This window comes from Nasonia vitripennis, chromosome 3, assembly GCF_009193385.2.
Source record: "Nasonia vitripennis strain AsymCx chromosome 3, Nvit_psr_1.1, whole genome shotgun sequence".
Lineage (NCBI taxonomy): Eukaryota > Metazoa > Arthropoda > Insecta > Hymenoptera > Pteromalidae > Nasonia > Nasonia vitripennis.
In genome coordinates, this window is record NC_045759.1 from 6,776,292 (window position 1) to 6,791,810 (window position 15,519).

A 15,519-nucleotide genomic window follows, 5' to 3' on the forward strand; every position below is an offset into this window, starting at 1 on the left:
AATTATTTCGAGATACAGCGTGTTGTGTGCATTACAGAAAAAAACGCGTTTTCCTTTTATCATAAAAAAAAAACAATATATTATAACACTACTTTTCTTTTATGACAATTTATATTAAATGTGCACGTACATACAATATAAATCTTCAGGCACACAACAGACGCAAATCAGTCATCAATTCATAGACACTTAGAGCAAACGTTTAAAACCGTTCCCATTCCTCAAAACCCATATTCTCCGCGACCGCTAATACGCGCACGCGCATCATTGACACGATTCTCTCTTTCGCGCTGCAGCCTCAGGGACATTGCATAATTCTTTTCGCGTCTCTCTCACCAGATATCTCACTCTCGTGTCTATCGAAAAAATAATTTTTCCACCGCACCAGCAGGGAGAAAATTCTATTGTACATTTTACACGATGTATAACAACATAAAGCTGCAGCCGAACACTTGTCAGCGGCTGTTACAGACAAGCGGAGAAAAGAGCGAATATATAGCGTTACAGCGGAGTCGTAAAGCGTTGCTCGAGACGCGGAAAAAGGTCTTTACGACTGGCTGCTGCTGCTGCTGCTGCCAAAGACTTCAAAAAGTTCACGGCACTCGTCGTTCCGGCTGGCGAGTTCGACGTCGCGGAACTCGCGTTTCGCGCGCTTACGAAATATAAAACAAGCGAGAGACATTAGCCTGTCTTTCTCCCGCTCGTCGAGTTCAAGAACATTGTCTGTCTGTGCGAGCCTTTTGTGCCCGGCGCGTATACAGTATCGCGCTGATACGGCTGGGATACGAGACTTGCGTTGAATTACAGCTTTTATTCTCGGGAGAGAAAGAGCGAGGGATACGCGAGCAAGTAGAGCATCGGTATGTATTATATGCATTTGTGTTACAACGCGTGGACAATGAGAGCGGAGGTCGCGTTGTTCTGTTAGCTCTCTCCACGCTTTTTCATTGTTACAAGCGGGTAAGAAAGAGAGGGACGAAGAGGAATTAATATTTACCGCGCTCTTTACATCGCGACATTGACACTCGCGTTAGATAACAAAGTGTCTTTACGGCTGGATTCCGAGTCGATTGCGCATTGCGCAAACGCGTTCGTATAGCCGACCTTTGTTTATTCCATCACAATCAATTATCCCACTAAAATCCGTGTAGAACCTTTGAGCTTTTGTCTCTCCGGTTCGCTAACCAAAACAAAACGAATTGGATAACTGCGGATTTCGAGCATGACTATATAGCAAGTCGTGTACTGACATAATTGCCCGGTGAGTCCGTCCCTCTCTCACCTTCGACTGACTAAAACAGAGCTTATCGCGCGGAGCAATTGTTTCCCCCAAACAAAAAGCTCACGTGACTGCGGCTATACGCACAAAAGCCGGTAACTCTGGTCGCACCACGTGCAGCGCGTTTCTCGCATGTAATGACCTGTTCTCGATTGCACACCATACCGAAAACAATTGCCCAATCACGTTGCATCACTGTATGTGTATCACGAAAAAGGCTGCACCTGTCTCGATGGATCTGGCTCTCGGCACGAGACGAGTTTGCGGATCGACAAACTCACGTGTGTAATGCGGCGCACGTGATTTTCTCGACGGAGAGAAGCGGCTTCCTAAATAAATGTGGGCATACGTCTACATCGAGATTACGTGCGGGTTAGAAGCGCGCGTGGCTGATACACGGAGAAAACAGTTTTGGTCTGGTCTGCTGAAATTTCTGGATTCATAGTCTCTGACCTACGGCGAAAGGTGGCGCATTGTCAATTTCGCATTGCCCACATAACAATTTGCACGTAAGCTGCACATATAGAAGTGATAGGACACTAACTGCTTGAGCCGCTTATGCTATAACTGTTTAGAGGATTTGCAGTGTACCAATCAAGATAAGTCCTTATCTTTTCTTATTTTCTTTTATTAAATCGAATTCGCTTAAAGCAAACATATAACGCAAAACTCAAATTCGCAATAAGATTGCGAGTTTACGCAGATGCGCACGGCTGACGTCATGCTTTAATGGATAGATGTTTATGCTCCACCTACAGAAGTCGTCTTTAAAGTTGAAAACGGCAATTACGCTACCTGTCGTGCATTTCCATGCGTCAATATAGCAAAACAACACCTTTTTGCGCGTCTCCTCGCGTGCGACGCCTGTGCCGCAGGTCTACGTTCTGGAATGTTCTTCGTAATTAGAAAATAATTTGCGAAATAACACTTCATAGCATGAAGATAGATAACACCCAATAGCATTTTGATGAAAAATCTGCATCTTCGAAGTGCCTGCACTTCTTTCCTTAAATAAATCTTGCAAACCTCCGTAATATTCGCGCAATAAGGCTGGAGATGGCACACATTTTATGGCTACAGCGTGAAATCGTTCGCTCGCAACTCCTCTCATCGTTATAAACTCGGATGCGTTCAATCAACTCCCGCTTATTTTTTCGCAGCGTCAATGACGGGTATAGAAAGAAAGCGTAATTATTGCATTTCCACGCGAAGCTATTGTAAAATTCAAGATGAAATTCGTAATCGGCATCGCTCAATAGATTTATACATTTAGAGAACGTCGCTGTGGCTTCTTCTTTAAATTATACCCTCCTTTACTGCGCTCATTAGTTCTCGGAAATGTCTCGGTCGGTCGAATTACGTTTTGAGACTCTTCCGCAGCTCCGGTAAATTTGCATCGCATAGACGGCGCTAAACGTATATCATACACAGATGCGGTAATAGCCATGACTGGCGTAACAGGCGCTGCATAATCCGCTTTATATTCAATGACAGGCTCAGTGTATAATTACGAAATAAGGCGATCAGTCGCCGAGAGCTGCGAAAGATGCGTACTTGCACCGATATAGCATCTCTTTTTCGCTTATTGCTGCCTGGACGATCTTTAAATCTATCGACGAACGGTATCTATAGGCATATGCTTGCACGTCGTTATACGGGAACTATCATAATTATTATAATAATTTTTAAGAAGTGTAAAATTCGATAGAGCTGCGCTCGAAAGTTTTAACTCCAATTACGGGAACACGTTCGCGAGGATGACGCAGATGTCTGCAGCAGCAGCAGCAGCGTATAATCGACAGGTGAAAAAACATCGTCGGTTGCGAAAATAGGGAAGAGTTGACGCGACGGCTCGAGAGAAGTGCGGTCGCGCCTTTTTTGTACCGCTGCTGCGCTTCTGATTACCTTTTAATCTACATCGCTTCGCAACAGACTGTGTGTTGCGTTGCGTTATATTCGGATCATTTGGTGTTGCGTGCTTTGCACTCAATCTTCAAATTAAGTTCCAAAATTATCTTACGTAATCTAGCTCCGGATAAAATTTTGAAATTCGCTCTCCTCTTACACAAAATTTTCGCCTTATACACGCTCTAATATTACACTTGCGTCATTGTCCCTCGATCTTCGCTTCCAATCTCCTTAAGGACTCTTCCGAGTTAATAATCGAAAAATATGCACAGCGGCGTCGCTATTGTCACCGCGAAAGAGGCACCGAGCGAATCGAGCTCCACAGCCGGAAAAAACACGCCAAAATATATAGGTATAAACCGGGAGTAAATCACGCAGCTACCCACGGAAAACGCCCTCTCTCTCTCTCTCTCTCTCTCTCTCTCTCTCTCTCTCTCTCTCCCTCTCTCAGTTTCCGACCACGTACAGACGCCGTATTTTTAAAAGCAACCGCGCCGAGTGGAAAATCGATTATATAGCTTCTCCTTTCTATTGCTCGCATATACGCTTTTCCTGACCTCGGGGAAAGACACCGAGAGGCGATTATCCCGTGTGACGCGTGGATTTGCGGCTGAAGCCCTCGCGGATCTGCCTTCTTTTTTCGCGCGCTCGCGCGGTTATGCGGCGGGAATACGTAATTGGGATGAGGATTATTCCGCGATGCTGGGAATTCGATCGGTCTGTGTACAATGCTGCGAGTGAAAGTGATCGATCGAGCGGAACGACGTGTTTTTGTTTTCGTGGTCGAGGAGACAGTGTCCTGGTTTCACCTAAATTTATAGGTGGCTTTCTTTTCCTTTTGGGAAAAGAAAAACGCTTCCTTAGTCACACTTTGAGCAAACGTATTAACGATTATCGAACACCTTTCGTCACCTTATAACGACGAGTCGAAAGGTTATTAAACCTCGCGTTGCTTTTAAAACTTCTACACATGCGGTAGTGCGACTATTATGCGAAGAAACCGGTCGTAGACCCCCGCACACGCTCTGACCTTGCGCTAAATGGACGGGTTTTTGAGGATGAATGGAGTGAACCAAGGTGACAGGAATGAGACGATTAATTTTTCTCGAAGGCAAAATAGTATAAATAGAACGTGACTGTGTACCGATCGCCGTGGGCTATTTTTAAAATTTCTTCATTAAAGACCTCACCGAATCCACTCAACAATCCAAAAGCAAAAGCACTGTACAACTTTCAATTTTACATACACAGCCGCGAAATTTATTCATTGAAGGCATCTCCTGACGGCTATATATGTATGCAGCAGCGCATATTATCACACCGTTTACAGCGCCGACGTTCAGCGAGTCCCTCGAACCCATAGGTTCCGATTCGTTCGCGCCGTTACGCGCATGGGATATGATTATATGCACGTCGTACGTATACTGCATATAGCTACGCGCAACGAGACGCCCTAATTTCCGGCTTCGGATACAAGCGGAAGTTCTACTACCACGATGATAATGATGATGTTGCCGCCATGAAATTAACGTCACGATGCTCGAGGGGTGTCGTCGTGCGTCGACGTAGCTACAGCGGAGATAAATTTTAATATGTACCTACGAGATCTACATTTTTTTCATAATTAACGTCTATAGTAGCAATTTTCGTCGTAAAATATAAAGAGCGTGGGAAGCAAGAAAAGTTCAAAATTTCCGGTACACAGCATCCCGACTTGCGCAAACGGCCGCATGACGAGCAGAAAGTCTAAATTCGATCCTTTGCGGAAATAGCACGCGTTTAACGCCTCCACAGACGCACAGGAAAGTGGAATAATGTAACCAGCGCACCTCACGCGTATATGTATATATTATAATAAAAGAGCATTGTGCGAAGCTGAAACTCAGGTCGCGATAACGATCGGCGTAATGATCGACGGCAGCAGCCGCGACAATGGGCGACTACACTAGTGCGACTTCTGACGCACGAAGAGGAAGCGCGCGAACGTCTATACTCGCGGCCTTGAAAGAGCCAGAGAGACGCGGTGTACATATTATATACATTTTCATGCAAAGTTTTCGCGAGCGAGAGAGAGATTTTTAGTGAGAGAAACTCTCTCTGCGTCAGTGGGAGCTTTGAGATGGAGACGATGTGCCGCAGGATGATGGCTCTCGGGATGAATGGCGGTACTTTGTTCTGTTGTGTTGTTGCCTTCTGCAAGTTTTCAGGATACTTCCTTGAGATGCGAATTGAAAACTTTTATTTATTTATCAATTCATTCACCGTGAATCACTTCTAATTGTTTCCATTATACAACCCACTCGTGCTACGAATAAAAATCGAAATATACCTGCACAACATAACAAAGTACATCAGTGCGCGTTGTTTCAGCATCTAAACGAATCAACGGTAAAACACGCTGCGTGCTCTTGCAAAATTCAACGCATACCTGCGCAGTATATCACATGCTCGCGCCTCGCTCGAAACTTCACTCTTGCGGCGCGCCCTTTTCTCTCCCCAGAACTTTCGCTCGACGGAGAGCACGCGCGCACTCTATATGACTCGTTGAATGCGCCGAAGTTTACAACGCAATAGCGTCTCGTGATGGAAATCGAATTATACATTGGATTTCGCAGCTCTGGCGCCGTATAAGTACAAAGATAACTTCTGTTATAGATCGAGCTTTGTTATAGGTATACGAAGTTTCCGAAGTACAATACGCTTGCGCAATGCGAAGTACGTAATTCAGCATGCGATCCGAAGAGTTCGAGAGAAAGCGTTGTTGCGCGATTCGCGCGTTTGTTTATTTTCAGGCGATAAATTATATAAGGACTAATTTATTGTACGGCGCCGAGCAAAGAAAACCTTGTATACATATTTGTGCCGATGAGAGAAAGAGAAATAAGTCGACTTGTTCTCAAGACACACAGAGGAGAGCGCTTAATCTCGATCGTGTACGTGTGTCAACGGGATAAGGCACTCACCCCGACAGCTCCGTTCTAATTCAATATTATTCCACGGCAGAGAAACGACGTGTAAAAATCGCGTACGCGCACCCTCTCTGATTTTAATCTTCTCAAGGTCCCCAAAGAAAAACCGCCCGCACACCCTTCGAACACAAACGGAAAAGTCCAGAAGTATCCCCCGCCGCCTCGTTACAGTGTATATATTTACCCATCCCGGAGACTCGGCAACTTTTCGCGGGGGTCGTCGCACGGCCTTGAGGCACTAGTGTATACAGTATATACACTTTGGCAATTATACGGCTCTCTCTCTCCCCTGCGAGAGAAGAGGGAGCTTATCGGGGCCGATTACGTGCCGATGAACCCGAAAGGCTCGCGCACTCGTTACGAAAGCGAGGGCTTTATCGTCCGCGGAGAGTTGTGTGTATATAAACGACTTGCGAGTCGCCTGTCCTTTTGCGACTTTTGCCGTGGCGCCGATGCCGGGAGGGCTATATTTAGAAAAGTGCACTCGAGCCGCGGACTTTTACGGAATTTTTAACGGCGAGGAGTACGATCGAGGGATCGAGGTGGCGGGGGATTCGATGGGTTATTAATTTATCGTGACTTATGGTTCTGATCATTTTTCATTCATATTTTCACTGAATAATGCACTGAACAATTTTACACGACAATTTCATCATCTCGGCAACGCACACGCTCGAGACTTAGCGCGAAGCCAAAAATGGAATAATTCGTACGCGCGCACAGCGCTTTTCGGAATTCAATTACCCAATTGCGCGGCTACTTTAAAAGGAGCGAAGTGAAAAAAGGACAGCCGAGACGGTACGGATATGCGCGAGATGCTCGCGTCTTCTAATTGCTCGCTACGGAAGCTCGTCACTGCGAGAATCATTCAATCGACTTGATTAAAAGGAGCAGCCGACCGAGAGGACGGCGTCGTCTTCGAGAAAGAAATCGGCTGCGTTATATTACATCAGAGACAAGGAAGTTTGGAAGAGGAGATTTAATGGGTAGGGGATGTTAATTTCGGAGGGAGATATCGTTTGGTGGATCGACGAGATTTTTTGATGACCTTTTATTATTTGGATTAGTTGAATGTGTTTATTTATGTTATACGTTATAAAGTAATAAAATCGTAGGCCGTATCATTAGCTGGAATTCTGAGTAGACGTTGCAATTTCTGTGCGCAGTCTGTGGTTGAAAAAAATTAATAACTAAAAAACCTTTAATAGCTACTTACTCTTTCTTCCAATTTTCAAACTGGTGAAAAAGTAAATCAATTCGAAAAATACGGTTAAATTGCTGTACTACATGTCACATATAAGGGAAAGATATTTTCACGTTCCCAACGACCCATTACATCGTAATGTACAGAAAACTCATTATGCAGCGCATAACGCCATTATCATACGCACGAGCTTAAAAGCGCATTTTCATCATTATTTTCTACCATTTGAAATTATTCTTTCTCTCATTAGCAAACCCCAGTACACGTGGACGTTTTCATCTCTCCAAACAAGAAATTCACGAATCGCGTAATCGCTTTCTCAGTATTACTCGAGCTTTTTCTCCTGCACGTGTGCAGCAGATTAAAAATCACGTACCACTCGAACCTCGAGCAAATCACCCCCGCACAATAAGCCCATAACTTTATTTATCTCCATACGAAATTAACCCCCACAGTCATACATATACGCGAAAGCTCCATTATCCTCAAAGCCACAGAGCTATCTGCGCAGTCGCCGGAAAAAGCACAGAGAGAAAGAGAGAACCGACCTGCACACCGCGCGGGAAATAAAAGAAAAGCCGCGACCGCTCGCAGAAGAAAGAAAGCTAAGGCAACAAAGCCTCTGACACGTGCAGGAGAAAGAAAATAGAAAAGCTCTGGCATCAGATACAAAAGTTCGGGGATCTAGTCGAGTCGCGGCCGGAGGGTTCGCGGCCTTTGCTGTTGCCCTGGCAACCGATCGCCACTGCTGTCAGCTGGCCTCGTTCGACGTTGCTTAATTAACCCCCTGTGTGTCGATCATGTATCGACTCTGAATTTCGAGGGGATGTATATGGCTGTTGGTTGAAAAGTTATCGCAAGCTGCTGCTGCTACAATTTATTGAGGATATAATTTACTCTGGTTCGGCTAAAATTACACACTTTCCCATTAGCATTTGTTCTAGATCGGTATAAAAATAATTTTTTTAATCGTGTCGTGTCAATATTTATTCAGATGAAAAAACTATAATTGTTGCGTCAAGCCGGCTATACGCATGCAAATTCACAAGAATTCACGTAACGAGTCTGCTCGCGTGTAGCTAATTTAGCGCTACCAATAAAACCGCGAGTGTAATTAAGACGTCGCCATTTTTATCGCTAAGCCAACATTGTAAGTGTACCGCCGGCGCCGAAAAAGACACTTATAGAATCGCGAGACGATTCATACGTCGTAAATTATCTCGTTATAGCTTTGACGATATTGTAATTCACATACGTGTCTTTTATCCTGTTTAGATTTCACGACAGTCTCGCAAAACAGTTGTTCAACGATGAGCGTAAAATACACCGCCGTATAAAAAAAGTCTTCGGCCAAAGCGAAACGAGTATATATTTCTAAAATTATAACTCCAGCTCGTAATCCACTTCAGAAACGTAGTGAATTCTACGCCTCGAAAAAAACAATATTCCGAGTTTTTATCTTATCAGCCTCGTGCCTCGACGCACAGAAGCGTGAAGCGCGTGTGTTATACGCTGAAATTAAAAAAAAGAAGCCGCGTCTCGTGCGGAGTCGTTTAATGAAGGCATTAAAATATTTGTACTTTACTATATTAATGACCAGTTTATTCTCCGGTATATATAAAACATGATTAAGCACACTCCATGAAATCTTGTTAAACACACATTTTTCCGCGACACGTGCAGCTTCGGCGTATAATAACGAAATCCTGTAATTGCCCCACGTGAGCTAAATCGTTCGCTTTCAAGGATTATAAAGCTCGTCGGTTGAAAGCTGTAAAAATTGTTGTTGAGGTATGATAATGCTCGCGTGTGTTTGCTGAAAAAAACAGAGCCGTAATATTCACTCGACTGTTATGCTTTGGTAATTCCGAAATTTGTTGTTGTACAAAGATCATACCGCGCCGTCGATTGTTCTCGAATTTTTTTCGGGAAACCCTGCGACAAAGGAATAACAACTTGAACCAGATTACGTATTTCTGTTATTTAAAATTTAATTCCACGTAATCAGAACAATAAGGCAAAGAAACGCCGTTTCATAACGCTGTCGGCTCTCTATAGATAATTCTGTACCAAAATCTATCGCCAAACCGCACAGTCGCCTTCGATAACAATTTTTTGCATATTCTCGCTACTGCGCACATAACATAACGAATTCTTAGGCGTGACGGCCTTCGCGAAAAAAAGTCAGCGCTGAAACGCAAATATAATACTAACTTGGACTTTAAACTTGTTTTCGGTATACGTGCGTTTATATGCGCGATAACTTGTGTGTTAAGATATTTGGCGGCGCCAAGCTCTAATTGTGCGTATTTTTCAGAAGTTTCGAGGAAACGCACGAAGAGTCGTTTATTTGTTTGGGACGATAAGGACCGACGCGAGAGACAGATCCGTCTCACGCTCGTTATTGTCGGATATAAATCACGCAGCTGACGCGTACACTGTTGCACTTATAACAACTTGAATTCGTCAGCAGTTATTCAGGTGCTTGCACCCATTCGTAAACGCGATTTCTTTGTCCGAACGAACAAGCTTACGTCGATCACAACGTGGCTATAATAAGGAAAATCGCAGGAAAGCTCGCAAGCTCTCCTTCGTAATACAACGTATACAGCTGAGGACTTCCGACGCAACTTGAAAAGTTGGGTAAGCCTAGAGAACAGGTGGTTATGTCAGGCTTACGTGAAAGCTCAAACTCTTCTGCTTACCTTTCGAATAATATTGGTTTGTGTCGCGAGCACAAACCAAGAGCGTATACCTAACTGAGAACTTCTAGTCTATTACTAGCGAGCAAAGGACGTGTATCGGAATTAAGCTCCGTTATTTACCAAGTTCCCGAAGATCATCGAGCTTTAGTCCGAAAATCGTGCAAAAACTAGGCCGACTCAACAAATACCTTATATCACACCGCCGCGATAACTTTTCTCTCGCATATACGCATAGCTATAGCATAAACAGCGCGGCGAACGTCCAGAAATAAACGAGCCTCGTGTATCTCGCTTTCGCGCGCAAAGATAGCGCATCTTCGTGTGTACGGTGAAAGACGCTGTGCAGTATTTTATACGACACACATGCGCCTGAAATGGAAAAACGCGCGCGTCTCTTCCGGGATTATTAAATCGACTATCGAGCATTTTTTTCAGCTCTTGCACTTGAGGTGGTTCCGCTTGACTTACCTCGGCTGTTATGTATACCGCCTGTTTGCGATCGGCCGCTTAGACATGTATATTAATTCCAACAGTAAACTTTTTTTTAGACTCTCGACGTGTACACCGACAATGCGTGTTTGCTCAACGAGAAAACTGGTATCTGCAATTATATCTCGCGCTTTTTTATTCTTAGCTCTTGGGCGTAAAGCCTCGTAATGTACACGCAGAATAACGTGTAGGTATAATAATATTTTTTCGCTCTACGGAAGCCTCGCATGGATGTATCGCTCGTAACGGTGTTGCGTCGATTTGATATTTTTAAACGAGGAATATATACTTTGAAAATATATTATTGAATCGTTGCATAAACTCTCGCGATTCGTTTCTCGGCTATTTCGAATTTTTCAAACTCGGCACTACTTCGTCTAACGTTACCGCAATCAGGGCGAGTTATTTCAGGCAAAACAGTTATCAAGATGCAAACAATGCTTGGCTGTATATTTGCGAAGCGGCGACGGTTCGCTTGTGCATATGCGCGTTTATGCGTATTATCAACAAACCTCCGGCACTCGATCTTTCTCGAAGTGATATATATATATATATATATATATATATATATATATATATATATATATATATATATATATATATATATATATATATATATATATATATATATATATATATATATATATATATTATATATATATATATATATATATATATATATATATATATATATATATATATATATATATATATATATATATATATATATACATATATATATATATATAGAGAGAGAGAGAGAGAGAGAGAGAGAGAGCAAGCAGACACAGAGGGCTATAAATAGCTCGTGGAGAAAATCGCGATCGGCAAACAGCGAGAAAAATAGGTAGGAACTCTTTATCTCCATTGAGAAACAATTGACGCAAGGCAGTATATGAACGGTATATATGGTGTCTCTCTGATATCGGTCAGCTGAAAGGTCGCCTCGAAGTCTAGGCGTCTCGGACACCTCTCAATTGTTGCAGTAATCGAAGCCGTCGATCTGTAGAGCCGAAACGTTCGAGTGCAGCTATCACCAATGCAAGATTTTATTTCAGACGCCTCTATTTTCGAAAATTTTACTTAATATAGGTAAACTTCAGCAATTTCGATTAGCGTATCATGACCTCACGACGAGTATTTTTTAAAAATAACTAAATTGTAAAATCAGCGCACAAGCTTCGTAAGTAATCGACTATTCATCTACGAAAGAAAATCATATCATGAACGACACGTACAGCTATCCACGCGCTTCCATCTACAGCCGCGAGCACAAGCCCTCGCTAATCAATCTAAAGCAATAACCCACAATAAATCGCAATTCCCGTGTGCGTGTATATATATAACAGCGAGACTGCTCTTCTCTCGGCGTCGTCGATTGACCGCGCTAAAGACCCCCAATAGAGCCTCGAGGCGCCGGTATCATCCGGATCTCGCGGACAATATGCGTCGGATTGATATGTGCTGCATATATATATGATGTGGTGAGTATTTCGCGATTCTCGACTGACGTCAAGCATTAGCACGCGCCGATCGCGTGCGCTGATTCGCGTCGAGATTTCGAGAGAGTTATATCACTTTTAAGTTATGGTACATACAACGTATACGACGGCGTTAGATTACTAGAGATGATCTAAATTTTTTTGGTTCCGCCTATCTGATGAGAATGAGTTTGTTTGCTTCGCCGCGCGAGACTGGAAATTTTGAAGATTAAACAGAGAGTAAGACTGATTTGTCGTCGGGGTATACCCATTCGATCGAGTTTGTTATCGCGATATTCTAATCAGCCTGACTCAACTTTCCAAGTCTCTTATGTGCTCTTATCTCTAACTCGACAGCATTACGTATACTCTCTTTTATTCTGTAATCGTAAGCGAACTCTGCGTACATCGTTATCAATGAATGCCGATTTTTACTAATATGTAATTAAGAAATATTCCAATAAGATCAACATTCAAAACAAATGCAGTTATAGCATAATCAGCCGTTGAAACTTTGTACATTTCGCTTGTTCATTCTGCAGAGCATATGAAAATACTCTAAGCTCCGTTCGGATTGGAATAATTCCTCTTTGCGTCAATTAAAAGAAGAACAACAAAATATCGCGTAAAGAGCTGATTCACCGAAGCAGAATTCGAGACATGCGCGATTGACACTTGAAATTCCATTGATCTCTCCCACGCATTAATATTTTGCGCGAACTGTTCCTCATTTGCACTTCTCCTCCTGTCCCGTAAACTTTCTAAGCAATTTTCAGGCTCTAAACTAGCAAAATTAACAGACTCGCTTTTGTTTAAATTATCCTAAAACCGAAGGTAACGCCCCGCTTAAAAAAAATAATAATAATAACCGCAATCAACTCTTTCACGTAAAAAAAATTTTTTCTTCTCCGAACAGTTTCTCACGGTGGTAAGTATATTCCTACGGATGGAGAGAAAAAGACAGTTCACGCGATTAGAGGCAACTGCGAGAGGTTTCGAAAAAAAACCGAGTGAAAGCGAGCTCCGAGAAAATGCTAACTTCTTTCCTTAGGCAAATCGCGGTTCTTGCGTGTACGTTTCTATTCCGATGCTGAACGACGTTTAAATTCTTTTTTTCTAGGTGAATCGGAGGAAAGTCGGAGAAACGAGAAGATTATTCACAGTAAAATATACGGAATATAAGAGAAAAATGGAATTTTATTCGGTGTCGTTTCATCACTCCAAAAAGAAAACTCTCGAAACAATCCTCGAAATCGCGGCATCTCCAGTGCAGCGAACAAGCCTCCGTATAGAAGCGGCAGTGCGGCGCGCGATATGAAGTGAGTGTGCATTCGGTCTCAAGGTCACGAGGCCGCTCGCGGTCACGCGAGTTCGGCGTGCAGCGGCGATAAAGCGAAAATAACACCGCGACGTGTGCGGAGAGAGAGCCGTTCTCTCCTGCGCAGGTATAAAGCGATACCAGCGCTCGATGATGATGACGATGCATGCATTATATGCGCGTTGCAGCGCGGACGTATACCTGCAAGCGTGCGACGTTATTCTCGCAAGATCGAAAGTGACGAAGAGTGAGGATACGTAATTATCGATCGAAGACGAGTTGCTGTGTATGTTTATGAAAATATCGAGGGGCGTGTCCTGCTGTTGTTAGAGGAATTAGAATATCTCTAGAATTGTCACTCCAGCTTCAAAAAACCTTCATCGGACATCGATTACGCCTCCTTCTGTGTGTATAGATGCCGCCGCGGAAGAAGCCACGCGAGAAGCAACTTATGGCAATCGCGAGCTCGAAGCAGCAAAGTATAGAGAGAGAGAGAGAGAGAGAGAGAGAGAGAGAGAGAGAGAGAGAGAGAGAAACCCGTCGGACCTGTTGCAACGGAGAGAAGTCCTCGTCTCAAAAATTGCGGCTGCGGTTCGACGCTCCTTCGCTGCCGCTGCTGCTGCTACGTGAGAGGTATGCAGGAGGTACAGCCGCTTCCGTCTTGAGGCTAGAAATAGACTTTTAGTTTTAAATTGAACGCGTATATAGAATTTGATAATAATCGAAGCAGGCTTTATTCCTAGCGAAATTCTTACCGCGTCGTAATAGGTCAATGCCAAAAAAGAACGCATTGCATCACATTCGCAAATTAATAACCGTCGAGCTTCCAAATCGTCGGTATACGCAGTAGTATTACGGTGTTATGCACTGGTATATCTGAGCAAAACATAACGTACGAGGAAACAATTCGTATACGAATTTTCCCCCTTGTTCGGGAGAGTGAGTCATGCGTTTGCCTGGCGAATCTGCGAGTGACATTCTTGCCGGAGAGCAGTACAAACGAGAAGGAGTTTGGCAGCCGTAAACAGAATTAACCGCCGGGGAGGGCTTAATTTTTGTGTTTGCGCTTCTGCTCTTACGATTTAAACAATGACGAGGCGCGTGAATCAGGAAATTCGATATTGTGTAGCTGCGTGCGATTATTGTCGAATTATTTGATAAGAAACGCTCTGTTGACGATGAGAAGGTAAATGTATGCATTGCTTTCGATTATCTTCGTCACGATGACTGCATGTTTTTTTATTGAATTCACATGTTAATTATAGCTCAGTGACTAACGAGAAGCTTGCGTTATAACGTCAAAAGTATTTGCTCAAAACTATACTCCAGAAAACGAAACCTACTCCAACCAGGAAACGGATGACTTAAAAGTATTACGCGACACAACCTCATTGCGGCTACACAAGCGTCTGAGATTTAGGTAACCGCAGCCATCTCCCGAAGCTCAACGACAATCGCATCTCTCCTCGTTCCCACGAGGCTCGAGTATTCCTTTACTCGAATTTTCAAAGTTCGAAAAGTCTCCTCGATTGTGCAATGTGGACTTGCGCAACGTAAATGTATTACATGAAAATTTAACTCAATCGTCGAACGCGTTATCGGTGTTATGCAAAGCCGCGCGGCTGGAAAAATCGCATTTCCGTGGAAAACATGGCCGCCGTTGCGTTACATATTATATACGTGCGTGTATATGTTCAGAGTGATTTATGGATGCGCGTGTTCAATATCGGGAGCGAGTGCGTCTAGTGGAAATTTTATAAATAATGCATTGTTTCAATGTTTTTTCGATTATCGATTTATTGTATCTTCCATCATCGAGTATATCACTTATCGTTTCCATCAGTGCATTGTAAACGTCAATTCCGTAACGACGCGTGTAATTCATAACAATTAGATTACAGATACATATCGTCGTCGGTGGTAACCGGAATCGTTGAACGTCACAGAACACCCGCGGTGATGTACATCTACATAGAGAGTAAAAAAATTAACAACGATCTATTGCGCTCATTAACCCAATAACCCACAATCATCATCATCGCCATGCAAAGAAGGAAAACTAGATCTCCACGTGTATAGGTTCTCCAGTTTCAACTGACTCGCATATACGAAAATCCAACTGAAACCAGACACTCGGTCCGCGAATTATCGCGCGGCAGGTCTACT

General features: G+C 43.3%; 1 protein-coding gene across 15 annotated transcripts in view; it reads left to right on the forward strand.

Moving 5' to 3' along the window:
• LOC103317425 overlaps positions 1-15,519 on the forward strand; it is a 219,560-nt gene that overhangs the window by 169,114 nt on the left and 34,927 nt on the right. The window lies entirely within an intron of this gene.